The 16,908-nt window shown below is 41.2% G+C and overlaps 1 protein-coding gene across 3 annotated transcripts in view; it reads left to right on the top strand.

The window, feature by feature from the left end:
* Positions 1–16,908, top strand: part of ARHGEF3 (Rho guanine nucleotide exchange factor 3) — a 245,429-nt gene that overhangs the window by 73,528 nt on the left and 154,993 nt on the right. The gene's annotated exons all lie outside the window — the stretch shown is intronic.

Genomic DNA, 16,908 nt, shown 5'->3' with positions numbered 1-16,908 from the left:
AATTGACCCTTTTAAGGAACCAAGGATGCACGTTACTGGACAGAACTTTATTCTGTTTGTAGATAACAAATATGATCAAGTCATGATCACTTATACCTAAGCTACCACTAGTTCTGTGATCAATTCTTCATCTGTCAAGATGAGGTCTAATATAGAATTGCCCTATGTTGGATACAACACTTTTTGAGTTAGGAAATTGTCATCTATAATATTTAGAAATTCCAAGGATGTGTTAGTACTGGCAGCAGGAGACCTCAAGCATTTTGTGGTGGTAATTTTTAATAAAATCCATACGAGACCACAGTTACAGCACCATATACTAATTTCTTGGAAAAGTTTGGACTAAATACATTAAATGGTAAAGGAAAAAACTGGATCAGTAATTCACCTGACTTGTCTGGACACTGAAATACATAGACAATTAAGCACTGGACAAGAGAGCCAACTTTCTTTCAGACTTTGCAACTCTTCGGCATCTTTGATAGATGGAAAAAGTGTGTTCTGAAAAAAGCCTAGTGAACTGACTTCAGGTCACTAAGGGTTTATGATACTGGTGGTGAATAATAAAAAATAATGTTGATGTCTTTTCAAACAGGAGTAAAATTCTAACTGAGTAAAAGGAAGAGTTGAATTAATGTTGATGACAGAACAGTGAGTTAGGTGCTGTCACCTTTGGGCATATCAAACAAATCTCTGAGGAGCTCTTGAAATTTGTTCAATCAATGCTGCTGATTTGTTGAAAATTTTTATCCTATTTCTAGATGACATGCTATATAAAATGATTTCAACAATCCCAAAGCACCAAGATAACCGAAAGTGGCAAAGGCATGAAATAAAAATACTGTGCTCACTTCCCAATCTTCATTTGACAGTCAGTTTGATAGTTGAAAATGTTTCTGTCTGGTGCAAATAAAGTAGGTCTGTTTAAAAGCATCAATCCACATACACCAAACCTCAAAGTGAGATAAAGAGGGCCCAGATGTTAAACATTTACCAAGGGAAACGCCTCTTCGAGTCTATTTTCTCGTATACGTGAATTTATCTTATCAGGGGAAACTTTTTCCCCCAAAGCTGATAGCAATCAACATGAGCCCTGTAGGTAGATGCCAAAAATCTTCATATTTCTATTTCTTAATAGGAAGTTCCATGACTAAAATAGTCAAAACTGTGTGTGTGCGTGTGTGTGTGAGAGAGAGAGAGAGAGAGAGAGAGAGAGAAACTGGCTGAGACCAGCTGAGGTCCTACACTGAACCTGATGGCATTTCTTTGTCTTCTGTCTGTCGTGTAATGCAATAACTTTAGAACACTGCACTGAATCAGTTCCAAAACTTCAGGGAATGTTTTAGGAATCAGTGGGCTGAACCCTATGTTTTTTGGTGAAAGTCAGAAAACCTGATGCTGCAGATAGAGGAGTCTCTCTGGTGCTCGCTGCCCCTGCCTATACATATCAGAGGCAGCAGTTTAATTTGCTCTGTGCGGAGATTATGTAGCCAGGGGTCTAACAAACATAAGGGAGCATTAGAGGAAGAGTTTTAGGGGGGGGACTGGGGACACGGGGGGAGGTGAGCAGAATGTGGGAGAGGAAGTGTGAACCTGGAAGGAGAGGAGAAAAAAGCGGTGGTGGAGGGAAGCACCAGAGACCAAAGGGATGAGGTGGTGGTGGGGAAAGCTGGGACCCAGAGAAGGAGGGAGCAGGCAGCAGGAACCTGGATGGGACTGACAAGGGAGCAATGGTAGTAGGGAGAAGAAGCAGGGAGTATTTAAAAAAATGAACTCTGGGTTTATCAGATCAATCTCTGGAAATACTCATTCTGAAAAGAAAAGGGCCCCAGCTCTGTGTGTGGGTGTGGGGGAAACTATTTCCAGCCACAGCTTGGGGGTGGCTAATGGAGGGTTCTGGTGGGGGAACTTCTTAGAATGGGGCTAACCTGAAGAGCCAGGTTAATGAGTGACTGTAGGGTAAAGGAAAAAGCAGCTCTGAGTGCAGGGGCTAGAGTGTGTGTCTAAGTCCACGATCCTCATCTCTGTCCCCCCTTTCCAGGATCCCATTATCTCTCTCCCACTTCCCATAATCACCTCCTCTCATAAACCATTGCAGGCACAAGAATCTCGCTAATATCTCTTGCTGCTGCCTCTGTATCATAAGCAGCAACTTAATATGGTGCCCTCCTTTTATTTAGGGTTGCCAGTTTTGGTTGGACGTATTCCTGGAGGTTTCATTGCATGACATATCTTTAATTGAAGATTAATCTTTAATTCCTGGAGACTCCAGGACAATCCTGGAAGGTTGGCAACCCTAGTTGGGTGTACAGCTCAGCCTATGCAAGCAACTAAGTATGCCACCCTCTAGTAAAATATACACACACCACACACAAACGTGTACTGACACTTAATATATTATTAAAATATAAAAACATATTACATACAAAAACACAAAAAAATTAAGGTTGCAGAATTGAAGCACTCAACGCTACAAAATGTCATGCTTAAGGTTGACTGAGCCTAATTTGGCTCCCTCGTGTGTGTACGTTATGATTTCAGTCTAATTACATTATCTTGTACTATTTTTTCCATACTCATAGAAATCAGTGGGAAGGTTATCAAGAAGATGTGAGATGGAAGCAGCCAAAGAATCTGCCTTACCTTCTCAACTTCATTTTCTTTTTTTCCAAAAAGGTCCTCCAGGATCTCCCGTTTTCTCTATCACCTTTATTTTAATTTCATTTTCTATACTCTCCATTTTAAATCAATGGTGGTCACATCTCACAGAGAGGAAGTCACGGTCTAGACTCTGGATGATTGTTTTAATCATTTAATTTAAAAAGAAAAGATACAGACATCGTGAGGATTTGTGGAATCTTTCTTTATAGCTCATGCGTTCTGGTTGATAGTATAAAGTTGTTCTTATGAAACAGCTGTATTTTTGAATACCTGTATGTGGTTTTCATCCTTGCTGGCATGGACCATTTGTGCATTGCACTTCCCAGACCAGAAACAATTCTGGCAGTGGGCAAAGAAGTAGAGCGATCAGTACTAGTCTTAGGGTTTAGGCCAGTGCTTTAACTTTTTTGGTCATATCCCCTTACCCGTAGTGCAGTCTATCCGCACACCCTAGGAATCGCAGCTGTGGTCAGAGCTATGAACCAGGGGCCTCAGGTGGGGCCGGAACTGCAGCTAGGGCCAGGGCCAGGGCTGGAGCCGTGACCAGGAGCCTGGCTGGAGCTGCGGCTGGAGCTGTGGCCAGGAGCAGGGGAGAGGCTGGGACCAGAGCTGGGGCTCCGTGGGGGGGGTGGAGCGGACCTAGGACTGGGTGGCGCTCCCTCCCCGTCCCTTAGGGGAGCTGGCCCGAGACTTGCCTCCCCCACCCCCAAATGTTGCTCTGTGCCCCCCTAGGGGGATGTGCACCACAGTTTGGGGACCACTGGGTCTGGCAGTTGGAGTGTGAGTTCTTAGTTCTCAGGAAGGGGTCCTAGACAGAGGATCTGCAGCTCAAGTGTGTGCTTAGGGAACCCAAGCCAAAGGCAATCCCTGGACTTGGTTCAGACTCTGGAGGCTCAAAGCACTCTGGGTCAGCAGTTGGATCCCACCCAGCAGTTGGGTGAGTGTCCAAGCGGGGGAACTCAGTTAGGTTTGTGACAGATGGGTTTGCTGTGGAGAAGTTACTAGAAGACCAAGGGGTTGGGGAGAATTGTTGCCTGATCGGTGAGGAACAAAGGGTTTGTGGGAATGATTGGAAACGACCATCATTTCATCCCTGCTTATCACTGAGATAAGTATGGAATGGACACATTCTGTTCAACAAAAAACTAATACAATCTCCTGCATTTTTTAAACAAACATCTGGAATATTACGTTATTGGTTTCTCTCTCTTCCTTCCCTTATGCACCCAAATTGACTGAAAAACCTCACTGCTCAAATTAAATGAATAGTGAAATCTAAACCAACATTTCTGCTTGAAATATTTTTAGAGGCATGCGTTTGGTGTGCGATTGCCTGAAGATTAGAGATAATTTATTGCAGCGTGGTTTCTCTTTATTTCCTCCTTTTTTCCATTTCCTTTTTAGTTTTGCAAAAGTATTTAGCTAACCAAGCTGCAGATGCTGCCACCTGTGAGCAAAGCCAGTATAATTTATTAGATGCCTGACATAAAAATGTGCTAAACATAATAAGGTCAATTTTTGATTCATAAGCAGTTTGTCTGCCTTATTTCAAGTCTGTGGGGAAAAGGTAGCTTGCATGCCAAATGGGATAAATTCCACACTTCTCAGACAGTATTTACAAAAAGCCTACATGTATTTTGTGCAAGTTGGGTGACTTCAATTATTCCCATAAGGAAACAAATCTAAGCAAGGTAAAAGTTAGTAAGAAATTATTTTTTAGCTCTGACTGGCAGGTTAGTTACATAAAAAACTTTTCCACAGAGATCAGCCACCTGTTCTTCTGTGCTCCTGGTTCCTATAGTAGTTTAACACTTGATTGTACTTAATGCATTTATCTATTGATTTTTATCTATTTAACAGTCTTATTCTTGTTGTTTAGTCAATAGGGGCAAAATTTGAGTAATATCAGACTGGTCTCACTTGAGATGTATTATGAGTAAAATTATATGCTAGTGGTTCCAGTTCAAAAGTGCTACAATGCCCTGTTATTCCACTGTTACAAAGAAGAATATTGTAAATGGTAAACATCAACAAGACATTTTTGTTATAAAGTACAGTATGAAGTAAAATGCTTCAATATCTTTCTATGACTCTTTTTTGTATTTATATGTATTTTGTGTGCATGGTTTTAGTATGCTGTCTTTCTACGGGAAAGTGATCCTTTAGGATTTATCTACACAGGGAAATTGACCAGCATAACTATAGTGGATAATTAGCAGCTCCCCATGGGCTTTAATTTGAGTTGCTTAACTGGAGTTAAAAGATGAGCGCTAGATCTTTGTTTCTGTTTTAATCCCGGTTATCTTAAGTAGGGTAGCTCACCAGAGTTATGAACACACGTTTTTGCAGTGTAGGCATATATTAAGAGCTGCTGCACTGACACCTAAGCACTCTTGGGTGGACATGCTCTGCACTTAGGGTCTAGCGTAGGCCAGCTCAGAGATGGAGTTTCCCCAAAGTCTTATGTAGTGTAGGGAAGCTTCATCAGAGATTGTTGAAAGGGACAGTTCGGTGGGACCTGGAGAATTTTCTCATTTGTGCTAACAAACAGAATGCACATGATCGTTTGGTCTCATGATGGAAGAAGCCAGACAAACTCTTTGCACTCTACCACCCACATATGCTAGTCAAGTGTATCACATACTGTGAAATTAAGCTGAGGAAACATTTTATAGTGCAGTAGGCTGTTTGGGAAGAACAACAACTTTCTCTTCCTTGTTTCTGATAACCCGAATTTTCCTTTGGGTATAACAAATGGGTCACTGACTCCATGTGTTTACAAGGTAACTATAATAGAGACATTGGTTACAAATTTGCCACACACAACAAACTGTTTACAAACTTGCTGATTAGAGCTGTGATTGCAGTATATAGATAAACTAGACACTGGTTTTTATTTAGTAAAGTACTGGTCTTGATATCTGCTTTCTTAATCTGTGGAAGGAGTTTTAATTTTATTTGTTTTTGGTTTTTGTTGTTGAACACTCTAAAAGACTTATTGTTGATTAATCACTAGACTAATTTCTACTGTAACAGTAAGGTTTATGTTGGCAAGTGAGAGGAGATGCTATCAGAAATTCATTGTGTGGCATTTGCGTAACTGGATAGCAGAGTCCAGCTACAGTTCCAAAACACATATTAGATTAGCTGTACTTTTTAATATATACACTGAATTGGAAAAAAGCAGTTCACCATGACAAATAACAGACAGTGTTGAAGTTGTTAATGCATTATTCCAAAGTAGTGTGTTGATTCATTTTAGTTACCATGATAATCCCAGTGTACTCAACAAAGTGTGACATAAATATTTAGCTTCAGCCAGGATATTTTTTGACGTCTGACCAGAATATTGTTTGTTTGCAAACGCATTTACGCTTAGGACTGTGATTAATCAGCCAGTGGGACCTTTCCCCTTTCATAGGATCTTTGTGAATGCTTCGTTCAATTGAGATAAAGAATAATCTTTAAACCCTTCGTTTTACAATAGTTTATTATGCATCTGGTAGCCTCAATGGCACATTAAATGAACTGTAATTGTTACTGATAACTAAAGAGTTTTACAATGTGAGTTGTCTAGTATTTTCAGTGAATGCAGCCTAGCAGTGTTTGATTATGGAGGCTTTTTTAATGGCATCTTAATATAGCTAAGAAATAAGTACATAAAATCATTAGCCCAGCCTAACACACACACTGACGCCATAGCCTAATAGAAGTATTGTTTCCAGGTTCATTACATCTGAGTTCTTTTATAACTATAAAAGGCCTATAAAAGTGTGTGTGTGTGTGTGTGTGTGTGTGTGTGCAGTGCCTACCACAATGGAATCATGATGTAATTGGGGTCCATAGAGCTACCATTATATAAATATGAATACAAACTTCTTCATATGGAAACATAGGGAGAGCCTCTTGTTTATTGGCACTCAATTACTTGATGTAATAATTTTCTTTCAGTTCTGTTAATGTTTTTCTGTCCCTTTAGGAAGGTTGTCTTGGTATGTTACATTATCTATTTGGGGAGGGGGCAGTTTTCTCTTTGACAGACATTGCATGTAACTATCTCATGAACATTTTTAAAATTTTTAAAATGCTTTGTAATTAGGTTTACTTTTGTCTTGGGTGTGGCTTGTTATTTATAGTAAAAATGTTCCCTGTGTGCTATAAACCTGTCACCCCCTGCTATTTTGCACATACAAAGGATGCTAACCTTTAGAAGCAACATGTGATACAGCAGATAGATCCAGCGGACACCCTCCCGAGTTAAGTGCCATGTTCTGTTATATAGCAGATTTCCTGTCTTTAATTATAGATAGGGTGTTACCTAATCCTCCCACTGTTATTACTGCTATTTTCTTTGTTCAATAGCAGATGAACTTGACCTCTTGCGGTTTAACTCAGACTGAACTCTGTCCATTTGTTGGTGTGTGTGAGTTTTTTCCCTCTGGTGGCTACTCTTTGAGAACATTGTGTGGTAAGAAATTGTCATGACTGATTCCACCCTTGTGACTTTGTTTCAGGAACTTGCATTGTATTGGTTAAAACTAACAAAGTGACTCAAATACAGGTCATTTAAAAGTTGAACTTGATTCTTCTTGTTTTGCAAAATAAACTCTCTTTAAAAATTAGTGTGGTTTAGGTTTTAATATATTGTTACTAGTCTATTTTTAGACTGATAATTATAATTTAGAAAAACTGGTAGGCAAGGATGTATGGGAGGAGCGTTGGTGTTACTGGATCCTGTTCAAAGATGCAATATTAACACCCATCTTGCTTTTCTTATCAAATAACTGAAGAAGTCTGATGACTTGGTTGCCAGTGCCACCATTATAAATAGGATCCGTCCAATCCATTGATGTCACTGGTCAATCACAATTTAAGCACTTCCAAAATTTGTCTTGTCTTTCCCCTACTCCATCTGCCTCTTTCATTCTCCAGTTCAGTTGTTTTTTCCTATCTCAGGCCAGTTTCAGACTTGATGGCTCCTGTTCAATGCTATCACTACACAGTGAATTTTTAATTAAAAGGAAATAGGGGAAAAACTTTATTCAGTATAAATAACACATGTTAAAAAGGGGGCAAGTGCACCATTTACAGAAACACTTCAGAAGCTTTTCTGTGATGTAAATGCCTATGTGTTACCTCCACTTCCTGAGTTTCACAGGTTCCATTTTGAGAAAGGCAGATCTTATTGTGACACAATACTAAGCATAATCCTTTAAGTACCAGAACAGAAAAGAAAGTCCCAAGGAGCACTCAGGTGCTTATAAAGCTGACTGGGGAGGGTAGGTAAAACGTAGTCTTTCCCTGAGAAAGTGGCTGAAAGTGTTTTGAGGAGTTTGCTGGTGCTTTGTTTCATGTCTATTATTCATCCTAAGCATAAAGACATCCGTGAATTAGGGCCCACTCTGAGATATCCCACTCTCAGAATGTGCCATATTTTAGATTGGTTTAACTCTCATCCCAAGAAAGCACAATGAGGAAAAGATTCTTCTGTGGATTAGAGAGCACACAACATTTTTTTCATGCTAACTCCTGCATAAATCCAGTTAACTGTTCCCCTTAGAGGATTGTAATGGGGTCACGTGCCTCTTGCTAGTTCAGTACCCCCACACGGTCGTGTCTCACCCGCTGTTATCTCCGCCTTAGGACCACATCTCTTCAAAGTCCCCTGGCTGTGCCACAATCTGTGCTCTCCCTTCTTCCGAGGGATTCTGCAGTCCTGTCTAGGCACTTCTTCTAGTGGCAGCTGCAGTCCACTGTCTGGCCCTTATGTCAAGGCTCTCAGCTGCTCCTCCTCCGGAACTAGCCACTGCTGTGTCCAAGGTGCTGACCTCCCTCGGCCTGCAGGGCAGACAGCCAGCCTTCCCTCCCTGAGTTCCTGCGAGTGGCTGCCCTTTCTGTGCTTTGCTGGCTGCCTATGTAAGGCCCCCTTGGTATTGACTGGCTGTTCCTAGCGTAGCCTCCCTAAGACTTTATTAACCCTTTCCAGGCTAATGTGGGGCAGCTACCACACCACACACCCTCCCCGCCAAGCCTGCCACCTGTGGGGGTAGGGATGCCTCAGGCTGCTTTGCACTACTCTGAGATGTCCCCTTAGGGTCTCTCGCTGTTTCTCAGTTTCCCCTAACTGGACACACATCTCCTCCTTCTCCTTCTTAGCCTTCCTACACTCCTTCCTTAAGTGTGTCAGGTTCCCTTCTGCCCTTCGGTGGGCCTGCTCCACCACCGTCAATTTGACTTGCAGTTCCTATTGTGCATCTAGCATCCCTTCATTCAGGGTCTGGACCCCACACAGTAACCTGCTCAATAGCTACTAACCTCCCCTGTAGCTCTTTTACCAGGTCACCCAGGTCCCCTCGCAGCCTCTCCTCTAATGTCTGAGTCTCTGTCTCAGTCTGCAATGCTTCGGTGTGCATCCCCTTTTCCACCTGGGCCCTCTCTGTCCCAGTTCCCTTTTCCATCACCTCCTTAACATCCCCTTCTGGGTGTGGGAGAAGACTCCTGGCCAGGCACCCAGTCATCACAGCCACCTCCTTCTTGATTGCCTCTGACCTATCCTGGTTTCTGGGCCCCTCTTTCTTACCCCATCTCTTCCTAAGAGGGCAATACCTTTTTATATGGCCCTCCACATGGCACCTGAAGCACTTCTTGGGCTTCCCCTTTGTTACCAGATTTGCCTGTCACCTGGGGGTGCGCTCATTTATTAGGTTTATGTTTTGGGGTCTCTGTAGTTTTATCAATGTGCTGCTTCTGTCACTTGTGTTTCTATATGGAGATCTATTTCTCCCTTCTGCAAGTTCCTCCCTCCCAATGGAGCTACCCTGCAGGGCTTAGTTCAACGCGGCTGGGTTACTCCAGCCCCAGAATCAGTCGAACAGACGTACATGCGCACACACAGATTAACAGAGCATCTGGGCAGACAGGGTCGATCAGCACTTCCAAGCTGAGTCAGCATAGAACTTAGTTCAGCAGGGCAACAATAAAATACAGTCTGACACATGCACACAGGTCAACAGAGCATCTGAGCAGGCAGGGTCAGTCAGCACCTTCAAGCTTACACTCTCATATGCCACAGACTCAGTACCCTCTCCCCCCAATCTCACTTTACACTTGTCCCAGTTGTAATTCCTTTGATGAGCAGACCCTACGGGATTTTGGGGCATTATAGGCATCTTTGGCTTAGATAAGAGGAGCGTTGCTGCAGAGTAAATAGGGAAGCCGAGAACATGAAAGAATAAATGAAGTTCAGAGAGTCTGGCAACCACTTGACCAGAAGTTATTTTATTGCCAGGTATATAAAACTTATGATACTAGTAATAATAGCCATACAAGGAGAGACACAAACTGAACAGTTACAATATTACAAGTTTTCAGTTGGAGTACTGGGGAATTCTAGCCCAAGTTTGATTACAAAAGTCAGGTTTAGAAAGTTATACCTGGAGTAAGAGAGAGAGATCAAATTAGGTCTGAGGGGAAAAAGTGGGCTTAACCAAAGAACGAGAGAGTGAGTTGGGGTCTCACCACTCAGTGCAGCTTGAACCAATTGAAGGTTCCCAGGTAGACAGGCTGTTCAGCTTAGGGTCCAGAGTGCTTCAGGCAGGCAGAGCCCCCAACATGATCAGAAAAGGTATTTCAGTCAGGAGAAGGTGAAGTCCCAGGGGAACTGGAGCAGCGTTTGGATCCAAGCACCAGAACATAATTTTGGAACTTGAGTAGTAATTTTTTTAGGGAAACAACAATGGTTTAAGGGAAAACACTGGATTTGTTTATGGGTAAATGATGGCTCAAGGGAGTATACCAGAGTTCTTTTGTTTAGGCTGGACAATAGGAACTGATCATTCCTGACTATGGGTGATGTTACTCAAAGGGAGTTCACAATGCAGTCAGGCAGATTCAGTATTTTGGATACAATAAAAGATTCATTACTAGAATTGGTCTGATAACTGCTTAGCTGGGGGTGTGCAGATATGGGTTCATTAACATCTGGAGCAGAGATCCCCCATCATGCAGTGCTCCCTTGCTTCTCTGGTCCCAGAGTTCAGTGCAGTCCTTGACTTGGAATCTCTGTTCTGAATGCTAATGGAGGCGTTTCCCTGTCCTATCTTTGATGCAAATGAGACTAGAGGAGTTGCCTTAATCTTGTCACCCTTGTCTGGAAGATTTTAGGTATGACTCCCACTGCATTTTCATTGCTTTTTGTAATTCTTTCTTCTGATCCGTTCTGGTTCAGGCAGAAGTGGTGGGGGAGTCCTTGAATCAGACAGGCTGGGTACTGTGCCAGGGTTCCCCAGGATCACAGAGTTGACAGGTAACACCTTGGCCATGGGCCTCTCTTTTTCCTGCTCAGCCCCTTCCCCAGGGCTAGCCTTAACCTTCCAGTTCAGGTATGGGCATTCTCTTTTCAGGTGCCTCTCTTGATCACAGGCCCAACATGCCTGTGCCCTCCCTGTTCTTATCACAGGTAGGACTTCCCTGGGCTCTGTCATTTTCTTTCTCCAGGTGGGGCTTCTGTCCCCCATCCTGGTAGGGCCACTCCCTTCTCCCATGTCCCTGTTGCCCAAAGACGTACCAGGGCTCCATTTCACCTACTGGTTGCCTGACCCTGGTCTCTTGCTTCTGCCCTCACTTCCCACGGCCTCTACAAACTTCCTCATGCAGCAGCTTGAACATGTATAGCTGCTGCTCTGCCAGCTGGGCCAAACAGGCCTGCAAGCAGTCCTGGGTTTTCCTTTTTTTTTGTTTTTGTTTTTTGTTTTTTTGTTGAGTCTTTAGTACCTGCCAGAGAAGAGCCTGAAGTCGCCTTTCCTACTAGTCAGCCCCTTTTGGCAGGGGTTGAATCCCGGGAGCCTAGTCCAGGAGGGCGCTGAAGCTCGCCGCAAAAAAGGCTTCCACTATATGTGGCTCCATAGTTTCTCCACCTCACTGAACTGCCTTAAATCAGGGTTTATCTTTTCACCGTCCTTCTCCTCGTCCCCTCGTATCCGGGCTGACTGCAATGCACCATTTCACCAACCCCTCTGCCAGGGGTCCCCACAGTCTTCTGTCTTCCCCTTATACTGGGTGACCATGTGTCCACATTCTCCTCCACTTGTAACGGGGGCTGCACTCCCTGCTCTCATGCCTCCTGCTGGTTCATCTGGGGAATAGCTCAAAAAAAGCAATGAGACAGTATTGGTCAACATGATAGACAGTGGTTTCAGTACACCAGTGGCCTAATGGTTGTCAGGATTTTTGTTAGCATCACAGCAGAGGACTCTGAAGGAGGATAATGAGGTAGTTTTGCAAATGTTTATAGGGAGCTCCTTCCAATCATGAAGGGCAACATGAGAGAAAGCACAAAGGATCTGCTGGAATTTCATTGTATAATTAATGATGCAAGGTTCCTACAACCTTGGATAGGTGTCTATTTTATTATTTGAAATCTGAATGAATAAAATAATAATTTTTGGTCAAAGCTCTTATCCAGATCTCACTGAGAATGAATGGAAGGCTCTCTATTGACTTTAATAAGAGTTAGTTTAGGGATTTTAAACCTGATCCAAGACAAACACAAAATTAGCAAACAATCGATATTTAAAAAAAAATCAAGAAGAAATACAATTTAACTAGAAATTCGCCTGTCCATTTTCAGTTTCACATAGTTGGAGAAAAGACTATGACAGTGACTTGTCAAGAGATGCACCTGATCCTTTCTTAAGACCCTCAGCTGGTGTATTTTTATCATCCTACTGAAGTCAATGGAGGATCTACTTCAGACTCTACAGAGGGCCTGATTCTGTTATCCCTACTCAAGAAGGATGTTGATAAATTGGAAGAAGGTTCAGAGAAGAGCCACAAGAATGACTGAGGGAATAGAAAACATGCCTTATAGTGATAGATTGAGCTCTCTGAGTCTATTTAGCTTAACAAAGAGAAAGTTAAAGGGTGCCTTAATTACGGTCTGTAAGTCTCTACATGGGGAACAAATATATAATAACGAGCTCTTCAGTCTAGCAGAGAAAGGTATAACATGAAAGGTTATAAGAGGAAGGTATAACAGTGGCTGGAAGTTGAAGTTTGACAAATTCAGACTAGAAATAAGGTGTTAATTTTTAACAGTGAGGACAATGTACCAATGGTTATAGTGGCGTCTCCATCATAATTTTTAAATCAAGATTGGATGCGTTTCTAAAAGGTCTGATCTAGGAATTATTTGGGGGAAATTCTATGGCCTGTGTTACACAGGAGGTCAAACTAGATGATCATAATAATTTCGTCTGGCCTTGGAATCTATGAATCTATAATTTGCTGTAAAAGTAAACCTAGTAAATTTAGACAAAATGAACATTTATTACTGAAAAACTTAAGTTTGTTTATCCTTCCATAAACTGTGATCCTCTTCAGAAATGTAACTGAAAGCATCCACTTACAAAGCTAACAAAAGTAGAACAGAAATCAGCGTGCTGTCACTCTAAGTCCCTCCCACATTTCCCTTATAATTATGTTTTGATATCCTTTTATTACCTCACTGTACTATTTTGTTCTTCCAAGTTGCTAAATCTTTGTTGTTAACATGAAAGTCAAGTTATTTCAAGTTTAAACTGGTTTTCAGTTTGATTCTTATACTAAACTGCCCTTCTTATTTTATCAGCTTTCATATACCACACTCTGTTCCAAGTGAATTATAACTTCAAAATAAAAAGAGCAAGCAAGAAGCCATGGACAGATAGATACTTCATTTATATTTAACTGAATGGTGATGTCTTGTTAAATAACGAATAAAAGCTTTCAAGGTGATTTTATTGAATATCCAGGGTTAGCATAATGTATCAGACGCCTACTAGCCAGTGAACAATATGAAAGATGATGGATTGGCCCCCCAAACAAAGTTCATGGTCAATACTCTTGTAAGGCACCCCGTTCCCCGAGCTTCTAGGAACAGGAAGGAAGCTGGGGTTCTTATTAGACTGCTTTCCTTGGACCTGGTTTGGTGGTTCCAGCTGAAGCCTCTACTCACCTGAGAGGAAGCACTTTCTCTCTTCTGCGACCATATCCCAGGGTCTGGTGCCTGGGAGGCAGGTCTCCATTTCTTTACCCAGATCTCCCAACTTCCTGGCTGCTGCAAGGAGGAGGCTGTGCATCTCCCTAACCTGTATTTTTGTATTCTCCCGCCATTTATTAATAGCTTCCATGCCAGTCTCGGCTACTGCACATATTTTTACTAAGCAGCAGTAAAGTTTGTCTACTTTGCTACAGGGTTCTGAATAGCTCCAGTGACTAGAACATCTTTACTCTTACTTCTGTTGCTTGGGAAAGCTCTGAGTAGCAATAGACACGCACAAGCTGACAGCAGACTGCCTCAAATATAGATATGACAATCAAAGCACTGTACAGACTTTAATCCTTGCACCATACATGTGTATCTGCGGGAGTATTATCCTCATTTTACCAGTGAGGAAACTAAGGCACAGAAGTTTAATATCTTGCCCAAAGCTTCAGAGGGATTTAGATCCTGGACCATTAGTCCATACATTTCTCCATTTCACTGTGTCTCTCTGTTTCTCTCTGACACACAACCTAACATGACAGTGGTGAGCTAACTACTTTTGCCTGCTATTTGGGCAGTATGTTTCTGGGACTTTGTTATGGAATGTTAGTGTTAACTAGCTTTATAAAAAGAAAACTAATGTTCTAATGCTAAACTTCACTCATCAGCGATTCTGGCTCCACGGGTGATGAGTAAGCAGCCTTCATAAGCTTGTGTATCTTGATTTTATCTACTTGTGATTTCTTGAGCTCAAACTTCTGTGGTGCTTGCTACCTGAAATTTGATTCTGTTCTTTTGTTCCCCTCTTCATTCACACACACACACATTTACACGATGTGGAAGGTCAAGCCATACTTCCCTTCATTGCTACAGTACGTGTGGAAGATGTCCCCATGGAAAAGCATTAACTTGAATATCAAGTGGATGCTGTTGGAGCTCACTGACGTTGATTATATGCAGAGATCTGAGGCTGACCGATAGCAAGCCATTTGCTGACTAGCTGCAGAAAACATGCAAGAGCAGTGACTTATATTGACGCTTGTAGAGTAAATAGATAGCAGTTTTTTCTGTGTTGATTCACAAAATAATGAATGGCAGTGTATTTTAAAAGTACCCGTGTGAAACCATTTGGTTATTTCAATCCAGTTTCCAGTGGACAAGTGTCTGTATAACAAAAACCACCATCAGAAGGAGACACACATTGGCCTTTTTGTTGAATCTGCCATCAGAGTTAGCCAAGATTGTATAGCTATGGAGGCTGAACTACTCTTTCACCCCTAGAGATGATCGGTCCATGTCAGGCTGAGAGACCATGTGGGAGAGTTCCCAGTATCCAGCACTGTTAATCCAACACTTTTCATTTGCACCAAAGATGTAATAGTGTAATATTTTTCTGAAACCTCCTTTCTTTTCATTTGTCTGCAGTGTTCAGTGATTGGGTTGGGCTAAGGAGAACCTCACTGTTTGAAAAGGGGTGGCAGTGAAATGCTTTATTTTCAATTGTGTAGTCTCAAGACAGGATCTGCTTTTTTTTTTTTTTTTTTTTTTTTTTTTTCTGGAGTATTTTTCACTGCTGTGCAGCTACCTTGAGCCAAGTCAGATGTCTTGGACGCTTTTTTCTGATAGATTGGGCCCTCTCAACTTTTGGTCTGCATGCACATATACTTGTGTTGCTGCAGCTAATTTGCCATTGTACACATCAGTCTTAAAGCTAAATCAAGACTTAATGCATTTTTGGCTTCAGTAGCTTATCCTACAAAATTCCTACAAATCCTACAAACAGTAGAGCACATGCTAGCAGTCTGTGACAAATCTGAACTGAAAGCTATAAATGTGTGTTTGTTTTTAAGGCAGGATTTGCACAATTGGATGTAAAAATAATTTATATAGCTAAACAACAGAATGGTAACTATTTCAACACATTTTGGAAATGTTACACTGAATTTCATAAGAAATGTATTGGAACTTCATATGAAATATTTAAGAACTAGCATATAATCAGAACTAATAATACAAAATCACAATACATAGTAGGTTATTCAACTACCGGTGTTTCATATTAGTTCTCATTTTAATTTGCTGCTGGCTGTATATGCAGCAAAATTTCAGATATACTCTATAGCCTTATAATATACATACATACATTCATCTTTTTGTATTAAATCAGTACATAAAAGGAGCACCGCTACAGCAAGGTTAAGTGTTTACATGTTGTTGTCTCCAGGGAAGTGGTATAAGGAAATCTGAGTGTTACCAGGAAATGATTTTATAGTGCCTGCCTGCCTACTTCAGCTTTCTTGTGATTTAACTCCTGTAAAATTCATAAGACTTTAAAAAGGCTTGTTCTTTTCAGGATCACAGAAATACTTAAAAAATAGCTTCCCTGATTATTTCAGTTAGTTATTTCAGCCTATCTGTCACAAAGAAAAGCTGGTAATGACTATAAGAAATAACAAGGAGAATACATAAATTTAACAGTGTATTAAGGTTACTTTGCCATACTACTGCAGTCAGGGAAGTCTTATTCTGTCCTGTTTCTGGAGTTTGCCGATTTTGGTTGCTTTTATCTCCATTAAACTGATTTGGGCTCTTATAATTTTCTTTCATTTTGCAATACTAGACTAGTAAGATGTTTGATCTTTAGCCAGCACTATTCAGCGGGAGAAAATCTACAGTTCACTGATCCACTGTAAAACTGCACTGCATAGAACAGAGTTCTTCCTGCACCAGTTCATTTGGTTCAGATAACAAACAGGGTCTTAGACTGTGATTTGAATCAGACTACACATCAGGCATCCTTCTTGAGGGGATATGTAGCAAGCACAAGAGTTCATTTGTGTGGCAGAAGCAATTTGAATCTACTTGCATTTCTTTTGGTTCAATAAAGTATGAAGCTTACACCCTAAAGATGAAAAATTGTTGAGATGAAGTTCACATGGAAGATTTTACTTAATATTTGGAAATATTTTCATGTTCCTAAAGATTTCTGTTGAGAGAACTCTCATTAACAATGCCAAAAGCTTTTAGAAAGTAATGGGGAGAAATTTTGCACAATTAGTAATTTGCATTTTAATGTGTAAATTACTTCAATAGTTCATGCTCTTGTAAATAATTATTCTCAACAATCCACTTTGCAAGTGAGGACATGGAAAGCTTTTCCTACTTTTACCCTTCATATATACTGTACATTTTTTTAAAACTATGGGTTGGTTCAAAGATATGTT

This window comes from Emydura macquarii, unplaced genomic scaffold (genome assembly GCF_026122565.2).
Source record: "Emydura macquarii macquarii isolate MOO-44397 ecotype Brisbane River unplaced genomic scaffold, CSIRO-AGI_Emac_v2 contig_968, whole genome shotgun sequence".
In the NCBI taxonomy this organism is placed as follows: domain Eukaryota; kingdom Metazoa; phylum Chordata; order Testudines; family Chelidae; genus Emydura; species Emydura macquarii.
Note: the sequence above shows the minus strand (reverse complement) of the source record. Positions and strands in the feature narration are given on the sequence as shown.